Source organism: Aethalodelphis obliquidens, unplaced genomic scaffold (assembly GCF_003676395.1).
Source record: "Aethalodelphis obliquidens isolate GAN/ISIS:26980383/991018 unplaced genomic scaffold, ASM367639v1 scaffold24, whole genome shotgun sequence".
Taxonomy (NCBI): Eukaryota; Metazoa; Chordata; class Mammalia; order Artiodactyla; family Delphinidae; genus Aethalodelphis; species Aethalodelphis obliquidens.
Window position 1 is genome coordinate 8,291,031 of NW_020837968.1, and position 27,427 is coordinate 8,318,457.

Consider the following 27,427-nt stretch of genomic DNA (forward strand, 5'->3'; position numbering starts at 1 on the left):
GTAGTATAGTTTTATCATCAGACCCTAATCACCTGCAAGTGTATGGTTTCCCTTTGAGTAGATGTCCTGAGGGTTTAGCTATTTTCAAGAGCACTGTTTCTTTGTTTATTAAAAATTATATTAGGGCTATTTGCTCAAGAGATTTATATTTTCATGTATATTATCTGATAAAATGTGTACAAAAATTATTTTTTATGATGCACTAGGCTGCTGAACTGAGGCTTCTGTGTGTAGTTAGTACGTTTATTCACAAAATCTCTACTGGTTATTGAATTGTAAACTAATTGTGATTTTACTAGAAAAGGCTCTAAGCCAATACAATATGTTCTATAGGTCAACTAGATGAATTTCAGAATGAAAATTTTGATAAATCTATTTTGGCTACAGAGTTGTTTTTTCCTGTATTCCTGGATCTTGAAATGCTGTACTTGTAAATATTTTTAATTAAATGGAATTAGAAAGGAATAAAATCATGTTAAATGTGCTATAAGACAATGATGAATGATAGCTAAAATGGCTCTTAAATATGAATTTCCTCTCTTTACTCAGTTGGATTAATTCCAAATTCTTATCTCATGGAGATGGTTTACATAAACAACAAGAAAACAGGAAATTATAATAGCATCTGAGAACTCTGAAATTCTAATTTCAAGCATTTTAACATGTTACATAGAAAGTTTAAATTTTGCATGTGATATAATAGTTGCTGCTGTATTTTGTCAGAATATTTTATTCATTGTCATAACTGGATTCTTTATGTATAGCAAGAAGCAAGAAGTCTAACTTGCAAAACAAAATATCTTACAGAAATTTTTCTGAACTTTATTTTTTACTGTTATTATTTTTTCTCCCCAAAATGTTGCTTTTCTAATAAAACCCTATGAAACTTCTCAAGAATACAATAAAGATATTATCCTGTCAAGAGAACATTTAGGTGCAATCCAAATCATTATGTTTAGGATTTATAATATGAACTAATTCAGAGCAGTACATTAAACCCTTTAAAACAAGGCAAATAAAAAAGAAAATAAAACAAGGCAAATAAAGGTTATAAAGCAGGATTCAATTTTAAGGCATGACATCAAGAAATGATTGATTTTAATTATTTTGGAAGAACATTATCAGTTGTTTAAATGTACTTCTTCAAATGTATTAAGCTAAGGAGAAATATATTTTTCTAAAGATGTAAAAAAGTTATAAGGCTCAGTCAAATCACCTATCAGCAATAAATCTTGCATCAGTTTTACACTCACCAAAAATTGGTTTTATGAACCTGTTCTTTGCTATGATGCCTTTGGATTTAAGGAGGAAAAACACAGAATACACCTACATGTGTTTCATTTTATTAATGTAAATTAAATACTTGATTAAATCCTTTGCATAATTTTCCATTACACAATGCTCCTCATACCACAACACTTTCATAGCTTAAGGTCAGGAAAGAGTTTATTTCGTTTTACAAATAGCTGGACTTCCTTTCATTAGGTATAGAGAGAGCCAGGTGAGAATTTGATTTATAAATATGTGGAGTTCAGAGGAAAGTCTGTTCTCTACTATGTTGATTTTGTCAGGGGACAATTCTCTGCGGTGTCACTACATGTTGTGTGACAGCTTTTTTCTTGGACTATCTTTTCAAAAATGTCTGTAGAGCAAAGGACCCTGGAAAAAGAGATAGTATCTCCCTCTTGGGCAAAGGGCAGATTTTTTGTTTCCTGACCAGGATAATAAGAATAATATCTTTCTCCCGAGCAAAGGTTGTGCAGGTTTTCCAGCAGCCTCTGTATAAGATGGGGGTTTCCTAAGCCCGGAATTCCTCTCCTAAGACAATATCTTTTTGGGAAAGCCGCCTCTTGGGCCACTACTCGTCATGCCCATGGATCCTTGGGGACAAGGAGAATTGATGTCAGCATGCAGTTCTGCTTGTCTGGAGTAATAACGTCCTTTGTCTTTTACTCGGGAGTCTCTGGTATTCTACCAGTGTTTATGACACTGTGGCAAGTGAACAAATCTCACAGTTTTCAGTTTTTGATAAACTTCTGTCTTCAACACCTCTTCTTGGTCTTGAAAACACTGTTTTTTAAAAAAATTTTACATCCTCCTAAATCTCTTTTGGAAGTAGGTCACTTATAAATAAATGTAATTTCAGTGCCAACTGTAGTATCATATCTAAAAAGCCTTCTCAGAGTTTATCTGAATCCCATGGCTTATTATCTCATGAACTTTAAATTCCTGCATCTTAGAGGGGAAAAAACAGCACACAAGGTCTGTTCTCTTTGAACTCTGCAAATATAATTTGATATTTTAAGCTAATTAACGATCATCAAGTTGAAAGTCTCAGAAGAAAGAAAATCTGGGTTCAAATTCTAGGTTTGCAACTTGTTTTATTTTGGGAAATTAACTCAGTTTCACTGTACATCAATTTCCTTATCAGTAATTAAGTGATAATAAATCTGTTCATTCTCTGTATATCAATACCCACTTCGTTGTGTTACTAGGATTTTATAAACTGATACATAAACGTTTTCTTGTAAAAGAGTCTCTTTCAAATGGTAAGTATTCAAAATTTTAATTATTAATAATTCAGTAATTTATCATTAGCACAGTAGTTGGGTAGAAGAAAAATAACAATCTAAAATTAAAACTGTAATTTATGCTTTGTTGGAAATATCTTTCCCAACAGATATTTCTTTGATGGTTGTAATGTTCATATTCCGGGTTGTCCTATGCCGTAGCCATTAGCTACTTGCTACTAACTACCAAGAACTGACTTTTTTGTTGTATATACTGTTAATTAATTCAAATTTAAATAGCAACATTTGCCTAGTGGCTACTGAAATGAACAGCTCAACTTTAGACTCTGCATCTACATCATTCACATTCTTTTGTACTGTGATTTATTTTCAATACAGATTTTGAAATTTTGCATAATACATAAAGTAAATTTTGAGCAAAATATGGGAAGATGTTAAAAACTGATATAATGGGTACTGGACTTATAAGTTTGTTGTATTATTTTCTCTACTCTTCTGTAATTTTGTAACTTTTTAAAGAAATAGCTACTGTATGTTCTTCAGTGTTCTAAGGTATTGACATAGTTCATACACCTGCAAAATATAAATCTGTAATTTTGTCCTTCACTTACAGTAACCTATGAGGAACAACGGTTAAAATATGACCAGGAAGAGTATGCACTGTTATTAGGTAGAACACAATTGAATACATAAAAAGAGACATTAAATTGCTTTTGGGGGACCAGAGATTTCTGCTATAGAGCAAGAATCTTTGTTGTTGATAATGAGGTAGTTTTAAGAATTGTTGAGGGAAGCAGAAAGATAAAAAAGGGGGCAAAATAAATTGAGAGGAGGTGACAATCAGAAGTAAGAAGACATCTGGAGTCAAATTTTAGAAAGACAAATGTCTCATAGCAGTTTTAAGTTCAATGCTTCACTGAGCAGCCATTTATAATGACTCATCACGCTTCCTCCTGATACTGCAGTGAAAAATCCACTTTGCCTACAATGCATGAATATGGGGAGGAGAGCTTGGGCAGAGACATACTGAGATCATTAAAATACTGTCCTAAAAGCAAAATAAAAAAGGATAAATTAAAATAAAATAATTAAAAGAAATAAATTCATTGGTGAATTAGTTGGTCAGTCAAATGTTTTAAACAGCAATGCTAGTCGGCAAATTGATCCTTAGTAAATTAAGAGTTTTCAATTTTTTATCAGTTGAAAATGGAAATGTGCAGAATTCCAGTGGCTGATTTTCAAGAGAAAGAAAGTACCTGGAAAACAAGATTTTTCCTTAAAACAAATATGATGCCTTTATTTTGAATTCAGCTATCTGTTCTATTCAATATGAATATATTGCTATGTATTCAAAAAGTAGATTAGGATGGTAATTTATATACTAATTTATAACTCGATAGTGAGCTAACAAAAATCAATGGTGGTATAATCTAAAAAGCCCAAGGAAAGGGCACTTACAACCATAGAAAATATGTAATTTACTACAAAACAGAAGAATATTGGACAGAAGTAGTTATATATGTGTGTCAATTTTTTTCCCTCTTTCTTATTCCTGTTTATAAAATACCCTACAATGTGGTATCATTCTGTCTGTGATTTTGAGGGACATATTGTTGTAATGAATGCCATGAAATGAATGCAGTAGACTGTTATGTGTAATCAAAAGTGAAAGAGGTGACTTTCGGCTGAATTATTCAGGGAAGACTAGGTGTAATTGGTAGCTTTTGGGCTGGAAGTTAGAGCTCAGGTAGTGTTTTGGCACATGGAAATCACATAAATGATCTGAGAGTGTAGAAATATAAGGGGAGGACAAAGAATTCCCAAATCTACATTATTATATAATAAATGTATCCATATACAGGTAGAACTAGTCTCTTTTCCTCCTTTACTTCAAGTATCTGAGTTAATAAGTGGGGACACAATACAATATTTTTCTGAAGAAGCCTACTTTATATCTGTGAATGCACCAATTTTGTAGCTGAGTAAAGCATCCTGTATGGGAAATTCTTCTGTGTAACTGCTGCACAACACAAAGGGCTTTATAGTTGCAATTTTCCTGTAAAATGTTGGATGAGGAAATTCGTCATATCCACAAATCTCACTGAATTTTGTTAAATAAGCTTTAGTTAGTAATACTTTGTGGCAATGTTTATGAACACTTTAAAATTCAATGGTATAATTACATATGTTGCTCTGTGATTGTCTAGGAAACAAATGGTACAATGCCAAAACAGTTTTTGTGATAAATGCTTCTCAAATGGCCAGGCTGTTCAGAAAAACTCACACATATTTTCCCTTAAGAATATAATAAAAATTAGCAGAAATATGGAAAATTCTAAGTACTGATATATGGTAAGTTTACTTACAATACTAAAAGCTCATACATGTAATTTATGAATAGTATTCAAAAGAATTATTCTAAGCTATTTAGAAAAAACATTTGTAAAACTTTCAGATATTGACAATAATACATGTAGACCATATAAATATGTATAAATTTTACTGCAAAAAAATGTATGAAAAAAGAATAAGAGGTAAGTAAGAAAAAAATGCCCCAAATAATAAACAATAAATATGTCAGTTTGGAAGGTGTTCCTATGTTAATCCACACGCATTTTATAAAAAAATAGTATAGCACTTCTAATGAACATTCAAGACAGCAGAGTAATTTTCCCTGTTCTTTCCTCAAACACTGGTAAATAAGTGTAAAAGGATTTTTTTTTTCAGGTGAAATCTCACAGGGAGCAAGAAAAAGGGAAAAAATATGACAGAAATCCAATTTTCAAAGCTGAAAGGCAGAAGGATGTATGCTAACTGCAATTAACAAACGCAAAATACGAAAACAAAACTGTTTTCAGAAGAACTGGAAATATGCAAGGCTAAAGAATGGACAATATCAAACATTTAAAAAAGTGATGTCAGTGTGGATCTAAAACAGAAGTAGCTAAAAGTCTTTTGAAAAAATATTTAGATCTAAAGGCTTTGTAGGCCCTCCTTCACCATGACAGAAACGTGGTATACTTTCTTTAAAAAGAAAAAAAAAGCAAAAAAAAAGCAATTCTAAGTCTATCTATATAAGACTGTGAGGTACATGGCCCTTCCCCTCACTGGATGCCATGACAGTGAGAGCCAGTGTTATTCTAGACACAGGAAAATGAAATGTTTGTCTCTGGTTAATCTGAGCAGCCTGAGCACAAAGACAAGAACACTTAAAAGTTCAGAGTCAACCAAATAAATATTTCATTCAGTTGTCCTGTGGTAAAGAGGTAAAGCCTGTTAGCCACCAAGCCAAATCAACAGACACAAAGAAATCCTGAATCATTTTGTGGATACCATGATCAATGGATCACCAAGCATTTGAGGAACATCCGTAAGAGGGAAGACTGAGACTAGCAAACAGAACCTGGAGGAAACTTAGGCAATATCCTTAGGAGAAGAAGGACAATTATCCTTAGAGAGAAAATGTATTACACCCGTGAAAGAAGAAATGAATGGCACACAAAATGAAACAAATTCAAAATATGAAGATCAGAAATTAAAACATACACACACACACACACACACACATACACATATGAGATAGGAAGAATAAGATTTTTAATCAGTTCATGAAATCCATCATAAACCATAGTTTTAGAAAGGAAGAAGAGTAAAAGTAGAAAGAAAAGTTTACAGTAAATATTTATTAGAAACAAAGGATAAGTGTTTCCAGATGAAAAAGACTTTCTATTTCAAATATTTCATTTAAAAAATATGCACACAAAGGCAAGCCATTGTGAAATTAAAGAATAAAAGGGGCAAAGAAAAGATACTAAAAGCCTTCAGAAAGGAGGAAAAAAGTCCACATGAAAAGAACAGAGGGCTTCCCTGGTGGCGCAGCGGTTGAGAGTCCACCTGCCGATGCAGGGGACACAAGTTTGTGCCCCGGTCCGGGAAGATCCCACATGCCGCGGAGCGGCTGGGCCCATGAGCCATGGCCGCTGAGCCTGCGCGTCCGGAGCCTGTGCTCCGCAACGGGAGAGGCCACAACAGTGAGAGGCCCGCGTACCGCCAAAAAAAAAAAAAAGAACAGAAATTAGAACAACATCCAACTTCTTGTGAACCCAGGAGTCTGAACAAATGTTTTCAAAATTTTTAGTGGCAAATAGTTTTCCTCCTAAATTTGACGTGCAAAAATATCACCTATGAACTATAAATTTAGATAATCAACACAGTCCAGAACAATATGCCTGTGTGGGGGAAGCCACTGAAGAAAGCATTTCACTAAAATGTGGAACCAAATAAAAAAGGAAAATGTAAATTCCATATAAGGAATTTACAGAGGATGAATTCCAAGGGTAATAATGAAAGAGAGGTGTGCAACAGGCCTAGAGCACGTCCCATCCAGCCCCAGCAATGCAAAGGGATCCAGGACATTTATATTTTCACAAATTGGGAGCATGTATCCTGCTGGTGGTAGTTTAGGATTCAGTTAGCAAGAAACACAAAGAGAACAAAACAACAAAAATGAAGCAATTTTCAATAACTACTGTAAAAACAAAAAATACAATCAGGTATACTACAGGCTCAGTTGTAAGTAAAATATCATATAGCCATAATAATGTAAACACTAATACACAATCTAATGAAAATAATGCTATAAATTTATTGGTGGATATATTGTGTGTGTATTTACATATAAGGAAGTGTGAATTGGATGTTTCTCCTCTGTAATAGAGAATATTCAACAATACATTAAAATTAACAAATATGATAGGTATGATATGTTTATTATTCTATAATTTACAAGTGACTGTCATTTTTCAATATTCAATAAATTGTTGTTTAGTATTTTTTTTAAATCCTCAGTCATTTTAATAGATTCTTCATTACTCAAAATTATTAAAGATCCATAATGATATTACTATGATGATGAAAATGTTGGTGATAGTGCTGCTATATTTAAAATGGATAACCAACAAGGACCTACTCTACAGCACTGGGAACTCGGCTCAATACTATGTAACAACCTAAATGGAAAAATGTAGAACTGAATCACTTTGCCATACACCTGAACCTATCACAACATTGTTAATCAGTTATACTCCAATATAAAATAAAAAGTTTTAAAAAAAAGAAAATTTGGTGATAGTTTCTAAGATTTCTTGACCACCCCTTAGTAAATTACTTGAAAACTGTGACATAATGAAACATTGTAGTTTTCTTTGCTTGGTTCAAAAACAAGAGAAAGATCTGGTTGTTATAAAGAATAATGATGTTTGCAAGAGATTCTTAAACAAGAGCAAAAAGAGAGAAGGTGAAGAAAGTAGAAATAATAAGGCCTTGATATCAATGATGCATTAGTGAGTGAGATAACATATTTTAATTTCTTTCCATGGTAGAGTATAGGAAACTTATTCTAGTCTGTACATCATTTGAATTCAGGAAATATTATATATTATTTAGGATGTCTGCTTGGGTTTCAACTTATTACTCTTAAACTTATCCCCATTCTCAGAGTTAGGGTTCATGCCTTTACTATAGTCCATGACTTTCCCTCCGTCTACAAATTATTCTCCTGTGTCTAGAATAAGATGGGCTGTCACTGCCAAGGCATCTGGTGAGCAGAAGGGCCATGTGCCTCAGATGTCTATACGTAGACTTAGTTGCTTTTTTTATTCCAAAAAGATAGAGAAGGGACACTTGAACCATTTTAGCCTCCCATCACAACAGGGTTTTACTCTTTTCTAGTACTAATTTTAACTTCCCTAGTTTACCTAGTTAGGATTTCCTGAAATTCATAGCACAGTAGAAAATTCCATTTAAATAATTAAGTAATTCTGGTTCCTTAAGGAGGCATCCATTTTGAACATTACATTTAGAATTTTTAAACTAGGCACAGGATTTATTGTTTAGATAAAATATAGCATTTAGGAAACGTTTTCTGCTAAATTTGGTCTATTCTAGACAACGCATTAATCAAAATAATAATGTATTGATAACAATACATTGTTATATGTCACCTGTGCTTGAATAAAGGTGAGAATTTTGTGGTGATAATCAGGAAGTAGTGCATGACTTATCCACAAGTCCAATTTAAAGTTAGAAAAAAATACCAAAATTGTTCAAATTACCAGCTGCCTATAAAGGAAAAAAAAAAAGGGGGTAAATAAGGTAAATTAATACATAAAAAACAAATCAGAGGAGCAAGACATCTCAGTAGGGAATGCTAGTAGAGCTTGGTTCTGTGGAGAGAAGTTAGCTGGCAGTTATGATAGTGAAAAAATACCATAGCCAATTTAATCAACTTTAATAAGCTGTGGTTAATAAGCAAATATGGATTTGGGATAGAACTGTGTTGCATAACGGGGAAAAATAAGCCCAGTTATATATATACTATAATGCTACAATATTGGCATTAGTCATGCATAATGTTAAAACAATAATAGTGATAAAATACATAAAACTACTGAACTCAGCTGGCAATACAGATACTAGACTGGCATAATTTAATTGAATTAACAATAGTTATCAGGATAAAACCACTAGATTTTTGTGTTGAGCAACTGATTTAAATCTAAGGGAAGTGAACAGTGAAGCTGAGGCCTGGAGTGTCTCAGTTGGTACAAGGTTCAAACTTCCCCAATAAGAACAAATTGTTAGTAGGTTCTGGTACAAAATCTAAGGAAGGCAGAAGCAGGGGAAATGCAAGTAGAAATGATATATAACTTTTCCTCATTTTTCCTTTTGAATCTTTCTCTTTGTTCCTAATTGCCATATATTCTAAGATACTCCCCAATTAAAATTTCCCCAATATTTTACACTCTTCCTTTTCCTAAATATTCACAGGAAAGAGCAATTCACCTTGCTCTTATGTTCTGCTTCTGCCCTATGAACAACTTTCTTTTCCAGTAAAGCTTCTACCACCATGTTTTTCTAAGTAGTAACTATGATACCTTCCTAATTATTTCTTGCCTTAGATCAAGTGCAACCTCTATGTCTGGGCCACCTTAGAAGAGAGTATGCAATATAGCATGGCACAACAGTGCAGTGTGATGGAAACACTGTCTCAAACCTAAAGTGAACAAAGCTACTTTGCATAATGAGATTTACAACATCGTTTGGGAACGAAACTAGCATTTCTATTAAATGAGGAAGTATTTTGATAGAAATTTTTGTGTTTATTTCTTAATTTTAGCCCAGTTTTGGATTTTTGGAAAAATTAAGAATACAGTGGAAGAAGTCCTATATACCCTGAACTCAGTTTCCTCTATTATTAACATCTTACATTTACATATTACATGGTACATTTTATATAGTTAATAAGCTAATATTGATACATTACTAATTAAAGTCTATATTTGATTCAAATTTCTTTATTTTTTTTAAGTCAATGTGATTTTTCTGTTCCAAGAACCCATCCAGGATAATATCGTTTAGTTGTCGTGTCTCCTTAGGGTCCTCTGAACTGTGACAGCTTCTCAGATTTACCTTGTCTTTGATGACCTTGACAGTATTGAGGAGTACTGGTGAGGTATTCTATAGAATGCCCCTTATTCTTCAAAATATTTTCCAATATTTTTCTCATGATTAGACTGGAGTTATGTGTTTCAAGGAGGAAGACCAGAGGTGTAAAGTGCCATTTTCATCACATCCTATCAGAGGTAAATACTATCAGCATGACTTGTTACAGGTGATGTATTGATAAGATTTAGATGGGAGTAAAACCTCTCCTGGAAACCTAGTTATTTGCCTTTCTTGACTATCAATGAAGTCGGGTAAAATTATTTTTAACCCGATAACAAGATATACTTTTGTTTCCAGAAAAACAAGAATTTTCTAAATATTCTTTGGTCCTATAAACGTTTCTACAAAAATATATATCTTTGAAATGGTCTGTTTCGAATTCTGTGATTAAGATAAGCTTGAAATAATAGTAGGAACACAAGTAGTTAGAGCCTCAGGGCTCATCTTCTGTATGAGGGTATATGCCAAGCCCTTAGAAAAACTGGACTTCCCTTTTTAAACCCCTTTGCCTCTCCTGGCGTTGAGGAAAGGAAAAAGAAAATTACAATGTAACTAAAATGCAGTCAGTAGAATATACAAGCAGGTAAAGCTGGACTCTCAGTGAAATGTGAGCTACAAATAGACTTATTCAACCACTGAAGACAGTGAAAACATTTGCTACCCTGCCATCTGGCAGTGGCTGGAGACAAAAATTTCCTTAAAAAATTTGAAGCCACAATTTCCACTAACATGAATTTGCAACCCAAATTCATAATCACTAGGTAGTCTGTAAAATATCAAAGAAAAAAATATAGTTTAAGGTGATCCTGGAGGAAGGCTTCTGGATATTTGAAGAAAATGGCGGCTGTCTCGTCTCATTCTACCTTTTCTGTAGTTCCACCAAAACGTTACAAACTATTAATAGGACAAGCACAGGTACACAAAATGATGCTTTCATTATAATCTGTAGACAATAAATGTCCCAAATTCAAAATAACTCCAAGCAAACCAATGATTCCTAGGAAGTACCACCTTTGTTCCTGCCCTAATGCAGGGGTTTGTGATGAGCAAGTGTGTGGAGGAAAAGGTCATGAGAAACAGAAAAGGGGGAGGTAATACATTTGATCTAAAACCACTACCAGGAAGAGTAAACCTGACCTAAGTCTGGAAGTACTAGAAGTGTATGCCACAAGTCAGGGCTAATCAACCCGAATGGATTGACACTTGGAACCAGATGACTCTTTCTTGGGGGGAAGTGGGGGCTGGCTGTGCATTGTAGAATGTTTGGCAGCATCCCTGGCCTCTACCAAGTAGAACACATTAGTAGCAAAATTCTGCCCCCTCCCCCCCTGCCCCCAGGGGTTTTTACAACCAAAAAATGTTTCTAGACCTTGTACAATGCCCCTTTTGAGACAAAACTGTCCCTCCCTTCCCAATTGAGAAACACTGATATAAATGGAATGAAATTATAATCTATTAATTTGAAGTGTCAATCTTTAAAAAGCATAGTTTCTGTGACAGAATAAAGAAGAAAATAGATGAAGTGGTACTTTTTGACATTTGGTTGGTTGAGAAGGAAACAATTAAAAGGGGTAAACATAAGGTCTCTCATGACAATAAAGAGCCATAATTCAGAGAACACAGTCTCTTTTATTATCTTTAAAGAAAATCATATTCACTAAAAAATCTGGATTTTGCTACCCTGTGAGAAGTAAATTTCATTAAACTGGGTATCCTGTATACCACCCAAAATTGACCAAAATGAAATAAATCCATGAACAATCTTTTTAAATGCAACATAATATACCTGAAGGAATGAAACTTTCTCCCTGAATAAAATCACCATAAAACAAAAGACTGCACTCAAATTGAATAATCTTATTCAGTTCCTTTAGATACAATACTATATAATTATATATAAATATATACTCAGGATAGGGAAAATCACCTTGAGTCAGAAAAAAAAGGGAACAAAATCAAATAAGGAAGAAATGAAAAAAAAGTTGATTAAAGTCAAGAAAGAAGTGAAAGGAAAAGAGACTGTGATCTTCCTTTTTCAGACTCTGTATTACCTCTCAAGGCACTCAGGAAAAAAAATACGAAACTCTCACTAATGAAGACTAAATTAAATTGCAAGACAGAATAGACTAATGGAAATTTAATAAAGGGCATTGAAGAAAAGCAAGAAGACAACTAAGAGAATAAAATGAGATAAAGAAGGAAGTAAACATTTCTGTATTGAATCCTACTGCACACATGGACCATACAATTCCCTTTTCAGAAAGACATCCCAATGCGTCATCCATTTAGTTCAGGGTTTTACAACCTTGGCCATACTAACATTTTGGACCAGACAATTCTTTGCTGGGGGAAGTGTGGTAACCCTGTGCAGTGCAGGGTGTTTAGCAACACTCCTGGCCTCTAACCATTAGATGCCAGTAGCACACCCTCCCCAGGTGACAACCAAAATATCTCCAGATGTTGGAAAACGTCCTGAGATTGGGGGGAGGGGTAATCATTCTTAGCTGATAACTATGGATTTAGCACATGCAGGATGAAATAACTTGCCTTACTAGATGTCAAAGATTAGAAAATTAAACAATGCTGTATAGTCAACAGAACTATGAATGATATTAGAAGAACAGAAACAGAACTAAACATATGGAACATTGTTTTATGACAAATTGGCATTGCAGAATGGGGGGAAATGTTTCTTAACGAATGGATTAATGTCAACTGCTTATACCTATTTGATAAAACAGGGAATTGTATGCCATCCTTTTCCCTATCCATAAAATTTTAATCCCAAATAACTAAATCATTAATATGAAAGAATAAATTACAATAAAATTGTAAAAGGCAAAATAGAATAATATCATGAATCAAGATAGGGAAATACTTCTAAGATATAAAATATCGACTACAAATGGTAAGATTGACAACATTTGATCACAGCTAAATAACTAACCCTTGTTCATATAAAGATACAATAATGGAAATTAAGGATCAGGCCACTAAAATGTGAGATAACATTATATAGATAGATTAGACAGGTTAGATAAATGGATGATAGATTGATTGATAGACAATAGATAAAGACATAGATATCCTGACAGATAATAAAAAACAACAAATCAGAACATAGAAAGTCCTTCTTTGGAGCAATAAGAAATACTGACTATGCAAAAGCAAAACAAGAGAAACACTAAAATAGCTAAAAAGAACAAAAGAATGGCTGATAAATATTTGAGGAGATAAAAAACCTAATCAATAGTCTGGGAAATGCAAACAAAACCAGAAAATATCAAGTATTGGTAGGGTGTGGAAATAGGATCACATATATTTTTATTGGAATTCAATTGGAATAATCACTTCTGGAAATAATTTGGGATTTTTCAGAAACATTGAGGTAAAGCTCTACCTGAAACCTAAAATGTTTAGCTGAAACCTAAAGTGTTTCAGCTAAACACTGAGGAATGCTGAAGGACCGATTTTTTTTTTTTGACCAATCTCAGTTAAACATTGTTCCACACTGTTGTTCCTAACCCCTCTTGCTAATCCTAGAAACTAATACCTGATAAAACCTTAATTCCTGCCTTGAAAGCCCATCATCCTATCACATGACAAATACAACCTGAATTACCCATAATTCCCGAGATTTTGAAGAGTGAGCAAGCCATAAAATCAACCTGATTATGACCTTAGCTTGTCTAACCTACAAATTCTTCAGAACACATGCTGTCTGACACAGCAGTATTCTAAAGCTGTTTTTACCTTGCAGTGTTCTTAATAAAGGGGTGAGCTAACCACTTTGGCTTGGGTTTTCTTCTTCAATATTTATGATCCAGAAATATTACTTTTTATGCACTCAAAAAACGCTCTTATGTTCAAAAGAAAAAAAAATCATTGTAAAATAATATTTATTGTGGTTTTGTTTCTCATGGCCCAACTGAAGGAAATATGTGTTATTCAAGAGTAAAATAGATAAATTGTGTTATGTTCATAAAATGGAATACTACCCAGAAGTTAAAAAAAAAAAAAGGCAAACATGAATAGTTCTTTTTAGGTATGCTAAATTGGGATAAAACACTGAGTGAAAAATCAATCACAGAAAAATACCTATGCTATATATAGTTTAAAAAAATACCAAACTAAACAATATATGACCACGGAAACCAGCATACATGGGGAAAAATAAAGAAAAGCAATGAGATTATAAACATAAAATTTGAATAATGTTTTCTACTGTGGGGCTGGGAAAGGGATGGGGTCAGGAAGGGAGATGTAAGTGATATTTCAAAGATAACAATTACATTCTATTTCTTAAGATAGCGCCTTTGCATTTTGTTCTCTACATCCCATATCATTCATAAATATTTGTAAATCTACTCTATATTTAAGGAATATTTGCAACCAAACTAACAAATTAAGAAGAAGAAAGTTATGTAAAGAGAGTTTAAAAAGAAGGAAAAAAAGAGAGGAAGAAGAACAGTACTTCAAATAATTTTGTGGATTTAAAAAAAAAAAGTGATAACCTCTGGGAAAATCTTTTAAAGCACAGTCATCACTTTATGTCTTTTTGCAACATCAGCATTTGCTTCCTAAGCTTCATCTTATTCTTCAAAGGGCAATTCATGGTCAAGACCTATTAAAAGTGTCCATGAAACTCTATGTCCTAGAACTCCCTTACTGTTAAAAAAAAATATGACAGCTTACAAAGCTGTCATATTTGATGCCTTTTTCATGTTTTCTAATATATGATGGACTTCATGTTTAACTAGTTTCCAGACTCGGGAGTGTTAAAGAGATTCCATTATATAAAGAATTCTGTTTATATGCAATACTGATTAGAGATAATTCAACTGACAGAGATTTATTTATAACAATTTAAAATGAAAAATAATTTTGTCTTTAGACATTTAAGGCTTTTCAGTTTTAATACGACCTACAGTAATCCAGTTGGATAGCTTCTCACTCAGAATGGAGTAAAATCTCCTGAGTAAATGTATTATCCTAAGGCAGTACCACTACTATTAAATGCTGCATTTTGCCATTACCAAAATGGATTAGAAGCATGAAATCTTTCTTTATTATAAGCAATAAAAGCAATTTGCCTGAACCTATTACAATATGTCTAATTTATTAACCATACCTTGAAGTACAATATGCTTAATAATGTACACTTTTGAACTACTTCTATATGTCTTTTACTTTTTAAAGAGAAACATAACTGCGAGCATATGGACAAGTCATTATTCTAATTAGAAAAATACTGAAGGCTTAGAGTTCATTCAACAAATCAATATTTAATTAGCAATGTGCCAAACTGCAGATACCAGTTACTATAGTATATGTTACTAAAATGAGATGTTCGTTTATCATTGATGTAGCCGTGAAGACTAGGTCACAGAGATCCAAATAAAAATGGGATTAAGTACCCACATGGCACTGGCAGACAGCCAAAACACCTCTTCTATGTGACCTCAATAATGGAAACACGTCATCAGATTTGTAAACAAAGCATTTCATCTTTTGTCATTTTTATAGTTGGCTTGTATATGTGACTGAAAGGAGCTTAACAGTGGTAAAATCACAGAGCAGAGTTTCACTGACTTCTATTAATTCAGATATTTATTTTTTTAATAGTCTAAGCTTTTAATAAAAAAAAGGCATTCATAAGAAATTTTAGTTTTTGTGTTCTTTATGTGCTTTAATGCATTTACATGATTACTACAGATAACGAAAGCTATTACTTCTCTTAACCTTGAAAAATGAATTAACATTAATATCAGGTGAATTTCCCAGCATGGTGCAAGTCAGATATAAAAAGTAAACAATAAAAAGAAAAGAAAAATAAAGAAATGCTCATAATTTGTGAAGTACATAGAAGGAATACTGATTACATCAATATTCTGGTAGTCTCATTTTATATTAAACATACTTTTTTAGAAATAGTGTAAGCTAATATGTGCATCCAAAATGTATATATATTTATTGTAGTTAAATATAACAATTAATAATCAATGAATACATTTACTGAATACTAGTACTGTGCTGATTTATATATGAGGTACTGAATTTACATATAAACTATTCTCTAACTTCTGATATAAACTATTCTCTAACTTCTGATATGTTAATATGATAGAATGCTATACAGAAGTTTGTTTTTAAAAAAGTAAAAGTTAATGTACTAAATAGGAATAAAATGTTGAGATATGTAATTGAAATACAGAAATCAGAGTTTGAGCTAAGTATTTTTTTATTTGAAATATAAAAGTATCCAAGTAACTGATAATACAAATATTAATCTGAATGAGGTGACTTAAAGTGCCTTAATGTTTGAGAGACAAGATACAAATAAGATGAACACATGCATAATATTTCATATAGGAGGTCATATTCAATCTAGCAGTAAAGGAAAGTTTGATTTAGATATGCAAAGGGCATTCTGTGACATGGGAAAACACAAATTAAGATATTTAGTGTGAGAAGTGATTATGAACTTAGGGAATATTAATTGTATGATGTGCCAAAATTAAAACACAGAAAATAATTAAATAATTAAATAGAAAACTTGTGCTGTGGAAAGAGAGAATTTGATGTTGATAGAAGAGAAATCAATATTTTTATCAGAAAAGCTCAAACCAGTATGGTCTTTAAAGGTGTTGTTGAAAATTAAAAATAAGCCTTATACTAGCTATGTACCAACATTCAATAAGACTGTGCTTATTGATCTCCTTTTTAAATTAATGTAGCCATGTATTCCTCAATGCACTTAAAAGTACCTTAAATGAATATTTTCATAAGCATTGCTTAGTTTAAGAAAAGAGCATCAAAGTCCACAGAGTCAATAAACAAAGACAGGAAAGCCAAAAGATAAGAAAAATCTATTTGTATAGCAGTTAAGAGTGTGATCTTTAGGGCAAGATTTGAATCTTTGTCACCACTTCCTGGTTGTGTGACCTTGACTAACTTATCCATTATGTTTCCAAATTTATCAAATGCATGTAATAATAGCATTTATTTCAAAATGTTTTTGAATTATAGTCATTAACATACTTATGGTATCTATAACAATATCTGTTAAAGAATGAATTCTCAATAAATATTGACATATTGTTTCATGTTCTTCATTTTCACAAGGTTTGGCTAAACTAAGCCAGAAAGGTTGACATATTTCAACATTATACAGAAGGTTTTATCATAAAATAGCTGCCATTATCTTTTGCAATTACAAAGGGTTTTCAAGCAATAGGTTTTTAAGATTTTTAAATGGAAAACTGAGATGCCTATCTATCTATCTCTGTCTCAATCTCTATCTCCATATTTTATCCTAGGTAACCAGGTTAAAAATTTCAAGGGAATTGAGGAATTTGAAACAGCTACTGTGGAGAATATTGTAAAGAGCTAATTAGGGAACAACTGCAGTGTCAGAAAGCATTAAGAACCCCTTTCATGATGTACTAAGAATGTATAATGACTACAACCTGTGCTGGTGCATTACTGCATTGTTTTCTTCAGCACTCATCAACGTGTGTGTGTGTGTGTGTGTGTGTGTGTGTGTGTGTGTGTGTCTATGTGTGTGTTTTTAAAGGCAGAAAACTGCATTGATCCAAGTTTGGGATATTACCTGCTGCTGGGCTAGAAGAAAATGTGGAAGTGCATATTGAAAGTGAATCTAGATAGGGAAGAACGTGTAAATGGAGTCAGCAGAGAGCCATAAAGTATACCTTATAGGTTTAAAAAAAAAAATGTGGATTTAATTAAGTGAAGGAAAAGAAATTATCATTGCATAAAAATAAACATTTCTTATGTTAACACACTGAGATTTCCAGGTTAACATCCTATAGGAGCTACCATTACACAAAGTAATTTGTAATGTTCCTCATTTGCATAAAATTGTATATATAGTTGTTAAACTAGAGAAACTTGATCAGCACTGAGAACAAAAAACTCAATAAATGGAACTTATTATTTTGAGTAAAATTTTTTTTTAAAAAATCTATAAGTATCATTGTATTATAGACCACATAATGAGAAATGTGTTGAAATACAACCATACTTAAAGATACCTACTTTTGATAGCTTGTTGGCTGATATGGAGTCACAACTCTAAATGTCCCCGGTTGGACTGTAAACCTGAATGATATCCATAACTAATTTTTAGACATAAAATTATAGGTTTACATATCACTGGAGTGGACCCATGCAATTATTAACCCAAGTAGAACCTATTATTTTATACAGACTAATGTCACAATTTCACCACTGACTTTGGAAATTTTCCATAATATTTACTTACTCTAGAAGACAAATGATCAAATTGTATATATAAGCATCTAAGTACAAAGAAAAGGGAACTTTGAAAATTTGTATAATATTGAAGAATAAAACTACAATAATTTCTGTAAAAAACATTTGATATAGAGTAAATCACTGTGAACTAGACTTTTATTTTTAACAGTATTCCATATATCTTTTATAGCGTGTCTGTAAGTTTTTAAGGGACTTAACTGTAGGGATTCCAACAGCCAATGTCTTTTGAGGACTAAGCTTATGGAATATAGTCCATTGTTCTGTGGTCCTGATAAGTCACTCAACAGTTATCTGACACAAAGATACCACATCCAAAAAACAAAACAGGGCTATAAATCTCTTCCTCTGCAGGATGTTTGAGAAAAATATATAAGATAATTTATTAAGATTTCTTCCTACAGTTTCTGGTACAGATTAAAAATATGACAGCTATAATTATTTTCTACCACATGTTAATTTTATATACTGCTATAATTTTTATTAAAAAGTACAATTTAATACGAATTATAAACATATCACATTCTAAGTACAAAAATATGGAAAAAGTTTGACTATAAGAGATGGCAGTTTCCCTCAGTCATTTGCCATTGTCACTGTAGTGAAAAACAGAACGAGTATTTTCTATCAGAAGAGTTGTATTCTTGATTTTTTTCAGGGCTGCAACATCTAGACATTTTGCACAAGAAAGGCTGATACTATTTTTATGGAGGAAAAAACCTTATACTTCATAAACCATGTTCTGAAGTAGAGAGCTATGTTCTTTTTCTCCTCGAAACAATACACTTTGCCTACTGTTAAAAGTGCTTTTGGGGCTTCCCTGGTGGCGCAGTGGTTGAGGGTCTGCCTGCCGATGCAGGGGACACGGGTTCGTGCCCCGGTCCGGGAGGAACCCACATGCCACGGAGCGGCTTGGCCCGTGAGCCATGGCTGCTGAGCCTGCGCGTCCGGAGCCTGTGCTCCGCCAACGGGAGAGGCCACAACAGTGAGAGGCCCGCGTAGCAAAAAAAAAAAAAAAAATGCTTTTGAAAACCAGATTTGCACAACACACCTGAGAATTTTTAAAATATATTCTACAGGGTAATAAAATATGTGACTTCTGTTTATTGTTGAGTTCCTTAAACACAGACATATTTCGGCAAGTAGAGGATTGTAGTTTGAAACTGAGCCATCAATTGATTAATAATTTTGGTACCACAAAAGATTATGTGCAGATAATAATGTAAGACATTGTATTTAAAATATTTTATTTAAACAAATGTAAGGAGCATCTATAGAATATATGCATGTCCCACTAATTCACTTAGTTTTTAAAAGAGATGTTCTTAGAAACTTGCTTTTTTCACTAAGGAATTCTCTTATATGGCTCTTTTTTACAGGAATCCTTGAAATTAACGTACTTCAATCCCTCAATTTACGTAATTGAAGAGGAATTTTGACACATCAAATGCATTTTAAAATGAATCTCTGCCACACAGAACAGCTTCCGTGCTAAGAATTTACTGTCAGCTATAGTAAAAGATATTATTTTTGAAATTTTATGATCAGAGATTTCTGGTTCAAAATGACAGCTGGTTTGCAGGCCCCAAGGGAGCCTTCCACAACTATTCATTAAATACTGATGGAGATACAGTGAAATATTTTTAAAACCCTTAGCAGCCTTCTATAGTAATTCTGACAGATAACCTAATATTGGTGTCTTGTATGAATTGACACTAATATGAGATAGTTAGAGTTAGATGGAGGAAAAGCAGAAAGACATAGAGCCAGGCTTTAACGCATAGATTAAATCCCTAATCTTCTAAAAGCCTATTTTAGAAGCGTTAAGCTGTTCCATAATTCTACCACCACTGATCAACTAACTGAGACACAGACTCTCTGACAAGAGGAGACCCTCTCTGAAACACTGGTTTGGAGCTGTTCCCTGAGACGGAGATTTCAAATCACTGCTAATAACTGGAAGAACACAGGAAAAAACAGGTGACGGCAAAGTGCATTGTGAGGAGAGTGGTACCTCGCACAGGTAAATTGCTGTTAAGTAAGGGCAAAGAAAACATTACCTGGTCGCAGTGCTGGCTGACGAGTGCAGTCCTCAGTGTACAACATTGGCTCAGTTCTTTGGCTTGATACCAGAAAACCTGGAAACAATGTTGGGAAAAACACTTAATCAAAGTAGAGCAGGGCCAGAAGATGAAGAATTGCCAGAAATAGGGAATTGGACTAGGAACTGCACACCAACCTTCCCTTCTGTTACAGATTTGAAAATAGAATCTGGAAATGGTGCCAGTTAACAGGAAGTGAAATTCAAGGTCAATTCCTTCATCTTACCTATTAAGACAAGAGCTGTATAGACCTTCCCATATAGCGGATGAATGTGAAGAAAAGCAACAACATGGATATTATGAAAAAAATACTGTGAAGCAAGGGAAACTGAGAAATGGCATAATAAATAAACTTACTGCTGGTTCTAGATAAAAATACTGAAAATGTACACAGATGTGACTAGAATCAAAAAGGTAAATGCATGCCTCATAATTTATTAATCTCTGTGTATAAAAGGATATTCAATAGAATATTTAAAGAGATAACAAGAAATTTAAAGAATTAGAAATGCAAATTTCAACAAATATGAGTGATGAACTCACTGATAATCACATTAATAAAAACTATAATAGTAACAAGAAACTATTTTTCCTATTATTTTGAGAAAAAATGTTTTTAAAAGGTAATATCCACTGTTGATGAAACATGGAAAATTAGATAATTTCATGCATTGTAGTGTGACAGCTAAATTCTACAATCATCTTTATTTGGCTGCATGCAAATTTCAAATGTACAAACACTTAAACATGAAACCTTAGTTCTCAAAACCTTTCCAATATTAATACCTGCTAGAAATGTGTAATCAGAACTGGCCAACAGAACTTTCAGTTGGTGGAAATGTTCTATGTCTTGTCTGTCTGATATCATGGCCTCTAGCAAGATGTGGTTACTGAGCATTTGAAACTTAGCTACTGTGCTGAGAACCTGAACTCTTAGTTTTATTTTATAAGAAACATATTTCAATTTAAAAGGCTACATATGCCAGTGGCTACCATATTTGACAGGGCAGATATAAAATACTGTATGAAGCTTGAGAATATTTATTGAAACATTTTTGCAATGACAAAATAACTGAAACAACCTAAACATTCACAAATATGATATGTTAGTACATATACAAGCAAATTAATGAGGTTGATCTTTATAGATCCACATTAAATAGGAGGCCCAGGGACTTCCCTGGTGGCGCAGTGGTTAAGAATCCACCTGCCAATGCAGGGGACACGGGATAGATCCCTGGTCTGAGAAGATCCCACATGCCACAGAGCAACTTAGCCCATGCGCCACAGCTACTGAAGCCCACGCCTAGAGCCCATGCTCTGCAACAAGAGAAGCCACTACAATGAGAACCCTGCACACTGCAACGAACAGTAGCCCCTGCTCTTTGCAACTGGAGAAAGCCCGTGCACAGCAATGAAGACCCAACACAGCCAAAAATAAAACAAACAAATAAATTTATTAAAAAAAAATAGGAGTCTCAAATATAATAAAATTAAAAAAAAATAGTAACATAAAAACACAGTAAGTGGGCTGCCCTGCTAGCGCAGAGGTTAAGAAACCACCTGCCAATGCAGAGGACACAGGTTCAAGCCCTGGTCCAGGAAAATCCCACATGCCGTGGAGCAACTAAGCCCGTGCGCCACAGCTGCTGAGCTTGTGCTCTAGAGCCTGCGAGCCACAACTACTGAAGCCTGTGCGTCTAGAGCCTGTGCTGCACAACAAGAGAAGCCATCTCGATGAGAAACCCATGCACTGCAACAAAGAGTCGCCCCTGCTCTCTACAGCTAGAGAAAGCCCGAACGCAGCAAGAAAGACCCAATGCAGCCCAAAATAAATAAATTAATTAATTTTAAAAAAACCAACAGTAAGCACTACAAAATATCAGCTATTATTATATCAGAAATTGTACAAATTTAGGTATCTAATTTATTTATACATATATGTATATATATGCAAAATAAGCACCAAATAATATTCTTAATTTCTGGATATGTGATTTAAGGAAGAAAAAGTGCTATTCAATTTTTTATTTATTCAATTATGTCTCAACTGATTTTTTACTTTTAATTAATTGAATTTTATATAGTTTCTAACACATAGCAATTATGTTCTTATAAATAAACTATTGGATTTATGAGTAAGGCCCAAAATTAAATAATTTAAATATTTAATTTTATTTAACAAGACAGAAGATGAAGAATACAACAAGATGAAAGAAAGCAGATCAAATTAATACAGATGAAAGTGGAAATTAATGGCAAAAAAATGAAGCTATCAAAAAAAACAAAACAATGGGTGGATCTTTTAAATCAACTACAAAACAGGTAAACGACATCAAGGAAAAGAGAGAAATGAAAAGTAAACAATAATATAAATGAATTAGAGAAAAATTACAGTTATGGAGAACTTTGAATGAAACTGAATACAGAAAATATTAATGAAATGATTACAACACTAACTGAAATCTCAAAATTGTGAGGCAGTATACAAAGGTGTAAACACATGCTGAGGAATGGAATTGGAATTATGACTGAAATCTCCCCAAATCAAAAAACTCTGGGGTTTCTGCTTACTCTTTTGAACTAGGACCAGAGTAGTCACAGACTGCATTTCCTGACAAAAGGGAAAAAAATAAATGTATCCAACTGGATGCCTTTATACTGGCCTAGAGAATTTCTTTATAATTTTAACTGGTTTGGTTAGAGGGAATTCAGTTCTCAAATATAAAATTACCCCTGGCTACCTCTAAGGGTACAGAAGCACAGAAAGTGATAGTAATATGTAAAAACCTGATAAATATCTATAGAGATCTAGGACAACCAAGTTCTTTGAAAAGCCAATTATGAAGCAGTTAATGAACCAATCAGCCAGACAAATTTTTCCTCTTTTAGCTAATCGGGGAAAAAAAGTGGTCTATATTGCAAGGATTGTTAAAGCGTTCTCTTAATTTAAATGATAGGTCGTGCTATTAATTTTAAAGATTTTTTTTCTGACAGGATAAATTTATGCATGGCACAGAGTAAAGAGCAGACTGTAGGTTTAACCTGCTGACCCAAGGAAATAGTCACCCAAGTCCAGGAAGCACAGAGAGTCCCAAGCAGGATAAAACCCAAGGAGAAACACACAAGACACAAAGCAATCAAATTGACAAAAATTAAAGACAAAGAAAAATTATTGAAAGCAAAAGGGGAAAAACAACAAGTAACTTACAAGGGAACTGCCACAGGGTTAACAGCTGATTTCTCAGCAGAAACTCTACAAGCCAGAAGAGAGTGGCACGATATTTTAAAGTGATGGAAGAACCTACAACAAAGATACTCTGCTTGGCAAGGATCTCATTCAGATTTGACAGAGAAATCAAAAGCTCTACAGACAAGCAAAAGCTAAGAGAATTCACCACCACCAAACCAGCTCTACAACAAATGCTAAAGGAACTTCTCTAAGTGGGAAACACAAGAAGGAAAAGACTACAATAACAAACCCAAAATAATCAAGAAAATGGTCATAGGAGCATACATATCGATAATTACCTTAAATGTGAATGGATTAAATGCTCCAACCAAAAGACACAGGCTTGCTGAATGGATACAAAAACAAAACCCATCTATATGCTGTCTACAAGACACCCACTTCAGACCTAGGGACACATACAGACTGAAAGTGAAGGGATGGAAAAAGATAATCCATGCAAATGGAAATCAAAAGAAAGCTGGAGTAGCAATACTCATATCAGATAAAGTAGACTTTAAAACAAAGAATGTTACAAGAAACAAGGAAGGACACTACATAATGATCAAGGCATCTATCCAAGAAGAAGATATAAAAATTATAAATATATATGCAAGTTCGGTCCTGTGCCACCGTCCTGCGCCAGCCTTACAGTCTTCCTCCCTGCACAGCCTGTGAGCAACAGCCCTTCCCTTGCCCTTGACTGGGCCTCTAGAGCAAGGACGTGCTGCACGAAAGGAAATCTGAGGCACAGAGAAGTTAACTGCCTGCCTGGTCCAATACCACAGACTACCGTGTGGCTGACAGGGTCTTGGTGCTCTGGCCGGGTGTCAGACCTGAGCCTCTGAGGTGGGAGAGCCGAGTTCAGGACATTTGTCCACCAGAGACTTCCCAGCTCCATGTAATATCAAATGGCGAAAGCTCTCCCAGAGATCTCCATCTCAACACTAAGACCCAGCTCCACTCAACGATTAGCAAGCTACAGTGCTGGACACCCTATGCCAAACAACTAGCAAGACAGGAACTACAATTTTACCTTATGATTGGCAATGAGTAAGGACATACAAGCCAAAGTACCCAAAAGAGACTAAACCTTTGTAGCAGGCACACAATTTTGCTGTCCAGCATTCATCCCACATCTGCCAGGCTAACTGTACCTTGGGGATATCCCTTGGTATCTCTCCTCTCGTTTGAAACAAAGCTATTTCAGTGACATTCATTCCAATCTCAGAATCAGTGCCAAGGTCCCAATTAAACACTTGGCCTCAGGGACTGTTATATAACCCAATTCAGCCATGGCTAATTTTGAAGATGTTTAGTGGGAATCTGGGAGAGAAAATTCTTCACTCTCCTCACTGTGGTTTCAGGAGTGAAATATTCTCTTCCCACTGGACCTGAGCAAGAAAGTTTTAGCCCACAGAAGCTCTTAGCAGCTAACTGCTGAAGTAATCATGGTGAAAGGCAGAGAGGAAAACTGGAAAGAAACTATGCCTTTTATAAAACCTTCATCAGCCAGGTAACTTCTTACCTGACTTAACTTTTGGTTTTCTATTTGTGTAAGCCAATCAATCACCGTTATGCTTTAAGCTGGTTAAATTAGGTTTTTGTAAGTATATTTGCAAACCTGTAGTAACTTGCAAATAAAATAATTCTGAATGACACACATTTTCTGTTTCTTTGATCTATACATATATATCTTTCTTTAAATAGCAGATACAGGCCTTTAATTTAGTTAGCAAGCAAAAGCAATGATTTAAGAATGAACAGAAGAAGTGTAAAGTCCTTAGTAACGGTTTTCATTTGCTGCACATCACTTAAAAGTCTTTTATTGTGTAAGTTTTTCCTACTTTATTAACTTTAACTTAATTTTTTAATGACGTGTTAACAGTGGTTATCACTTCAACAATTTTTTTTAATGGTTAAAATGGTAAATTTTATGTTACGTACGTTTTGTCACACAAAAAAATTTTCAAAATAAAAATTTTCCTAAAGAGTTGATAACAGAAAAGTAGGGAGGGCTGAGCATCGGCCTTGGGGACTTAAGGGTTGAAAAGAAACTTGCAGATGTCCTTTTAGTTGACTTTAAATAGAGAAAGGACACTGGGGTGTGGCGTCCCTGGTGGGTTTCCTTTTCCCTCCCCTAAACTCCGAGCCCAGGCGTCCATCGCTTCCCACCACCCTCACTGTTCTGCACACTGACCTCAGCTGGACCACCAGATGGGACCCCTGCTGGCCTGGGGCCTGCGAGTGATGGGGGCCGGGATGCCTGCAGTCCCCCAGTAGCGGTGGTCCCCAGCCCCAAGAAGGATGTGACCCTTTCACAGGCAACTAGCTGGGTCCGCATGGACTCTCCAGCTGCTCCATCTCCACAGTGGCGGGAACGTGGGAAGCTGAGAGTCCACGTGCATCCTCCAACGTCACAGGTCACGCCCCTCGACGTCACAGGTCACATCCTCTGCTGCCCCAGGCCACGTCATGACCTCTGACTTCGCAGGGCACGCTCACTGGCGGCATTATGTCCTTACGGACCCCTGTAGGCAGGCATCCGCGTTTCCCCGCCGTGTCGTGCTTAAGGCCATGGAGTGTGGTGCTTCCGCGAGGAAGCTGGTCCTGATGCTGGCGGGTTCCCTGTGCAGGTGCCTGGTGGGGGCTGAGAGGGCCTTTTCCACCATCCTGCATTCAACTCGGGCAGCAGCTCCCTGGAGGGAGACACACCCACGGGTGAGTCCCGGTGACCCCTGCGTCACACGTAGATTGTCCTTGGAAATGGACTCTGAGCCCAGCTCAGATCCCAGATGTGCTGGGCCAATGTCTGTTATTTGCTCTGGATCCCGTGATTGGGACGAGGTTCCCTGGCCTCCCATCTCTGGGAGGCTGACCCTGGACCACACTTGGTCCTGCCATCGTTCTGAGCAGGCAGCTGCTGTGGGGGACGATCAGGAGGGGGCAAGCTGGAAAAACAAATGGTCGGACGCCAGAGTGACCGTGTTTCTCCCTTTTTCCTGCTCACCTGGGGAAGGTGTGTCTCCTGGAACCTGAACGCAGGCAGGTGAGTTTCCTGTGCTCTCCTCTGCCTAGTGGCTGGGTTGGGTGACACCGGCCATAAATTCACATTTCTCATTAAGACCCACTGTGTCTGTTTCAAACAGTAGCCTCAGAAAAACACAAAAGGCATACAACAACTAGTGGATACATTTCACATTTCAACAAATATCTCTGAGTGCTGTTTGTGTCAGGCCTTGTTCTTAGCCCCAGGGATACAGTAGTGAACAAGGATGAAACCCCGTCCTTTTCAGCATGTGTGTGTGGAGGAGGGGAGACAAACAAAAACGCATCAACAATTACCTAAATAGACATTTCTACAAAGAAGACATACAGATGCTCAACATCACTAATCATTAGAGAAATGCAAATCAAAACTACAGTGAGGTATCACCTCACTCTGGTCAAAATGGGCATCATCAGAAAATCTACACACAACAAATGCTGGAGAGGGTGTGGAGAATAGGGATACAGCCACTATGGAGAACAGTATGGAGGTTCCTTAAAAAACTAACAATAGAATTACCATATGACCCAGCAATCCCACTACTGGGCATATACCCAGAGAAAACCATAATTCAGAAAGACACATGTGCCCCAATGTTCACTGCAGCACTATTTACAATAGCCAGGACATGGACGCAACCTAAATGTCCATCAACAGAGGAATGGATAAAGAAGATGTGGCACATATATACAATGGAATATTACTCAGCCATAAA

General features: G+C 35.0%; 1 pseudogene; it reads right to left on the reverse strand.

The window, feature by feature from the left end:
* LOC113628641 (poly(A) polymerase alpha pseudogene) overlaps window positions 1–26,140 on the reverse strand; it is a 123,694-nt pseudogene extending 97,554 nt beyond the window's left edge.
* Window positions 26,141–27,427: the final 1,287 nt, after the last annotated feature.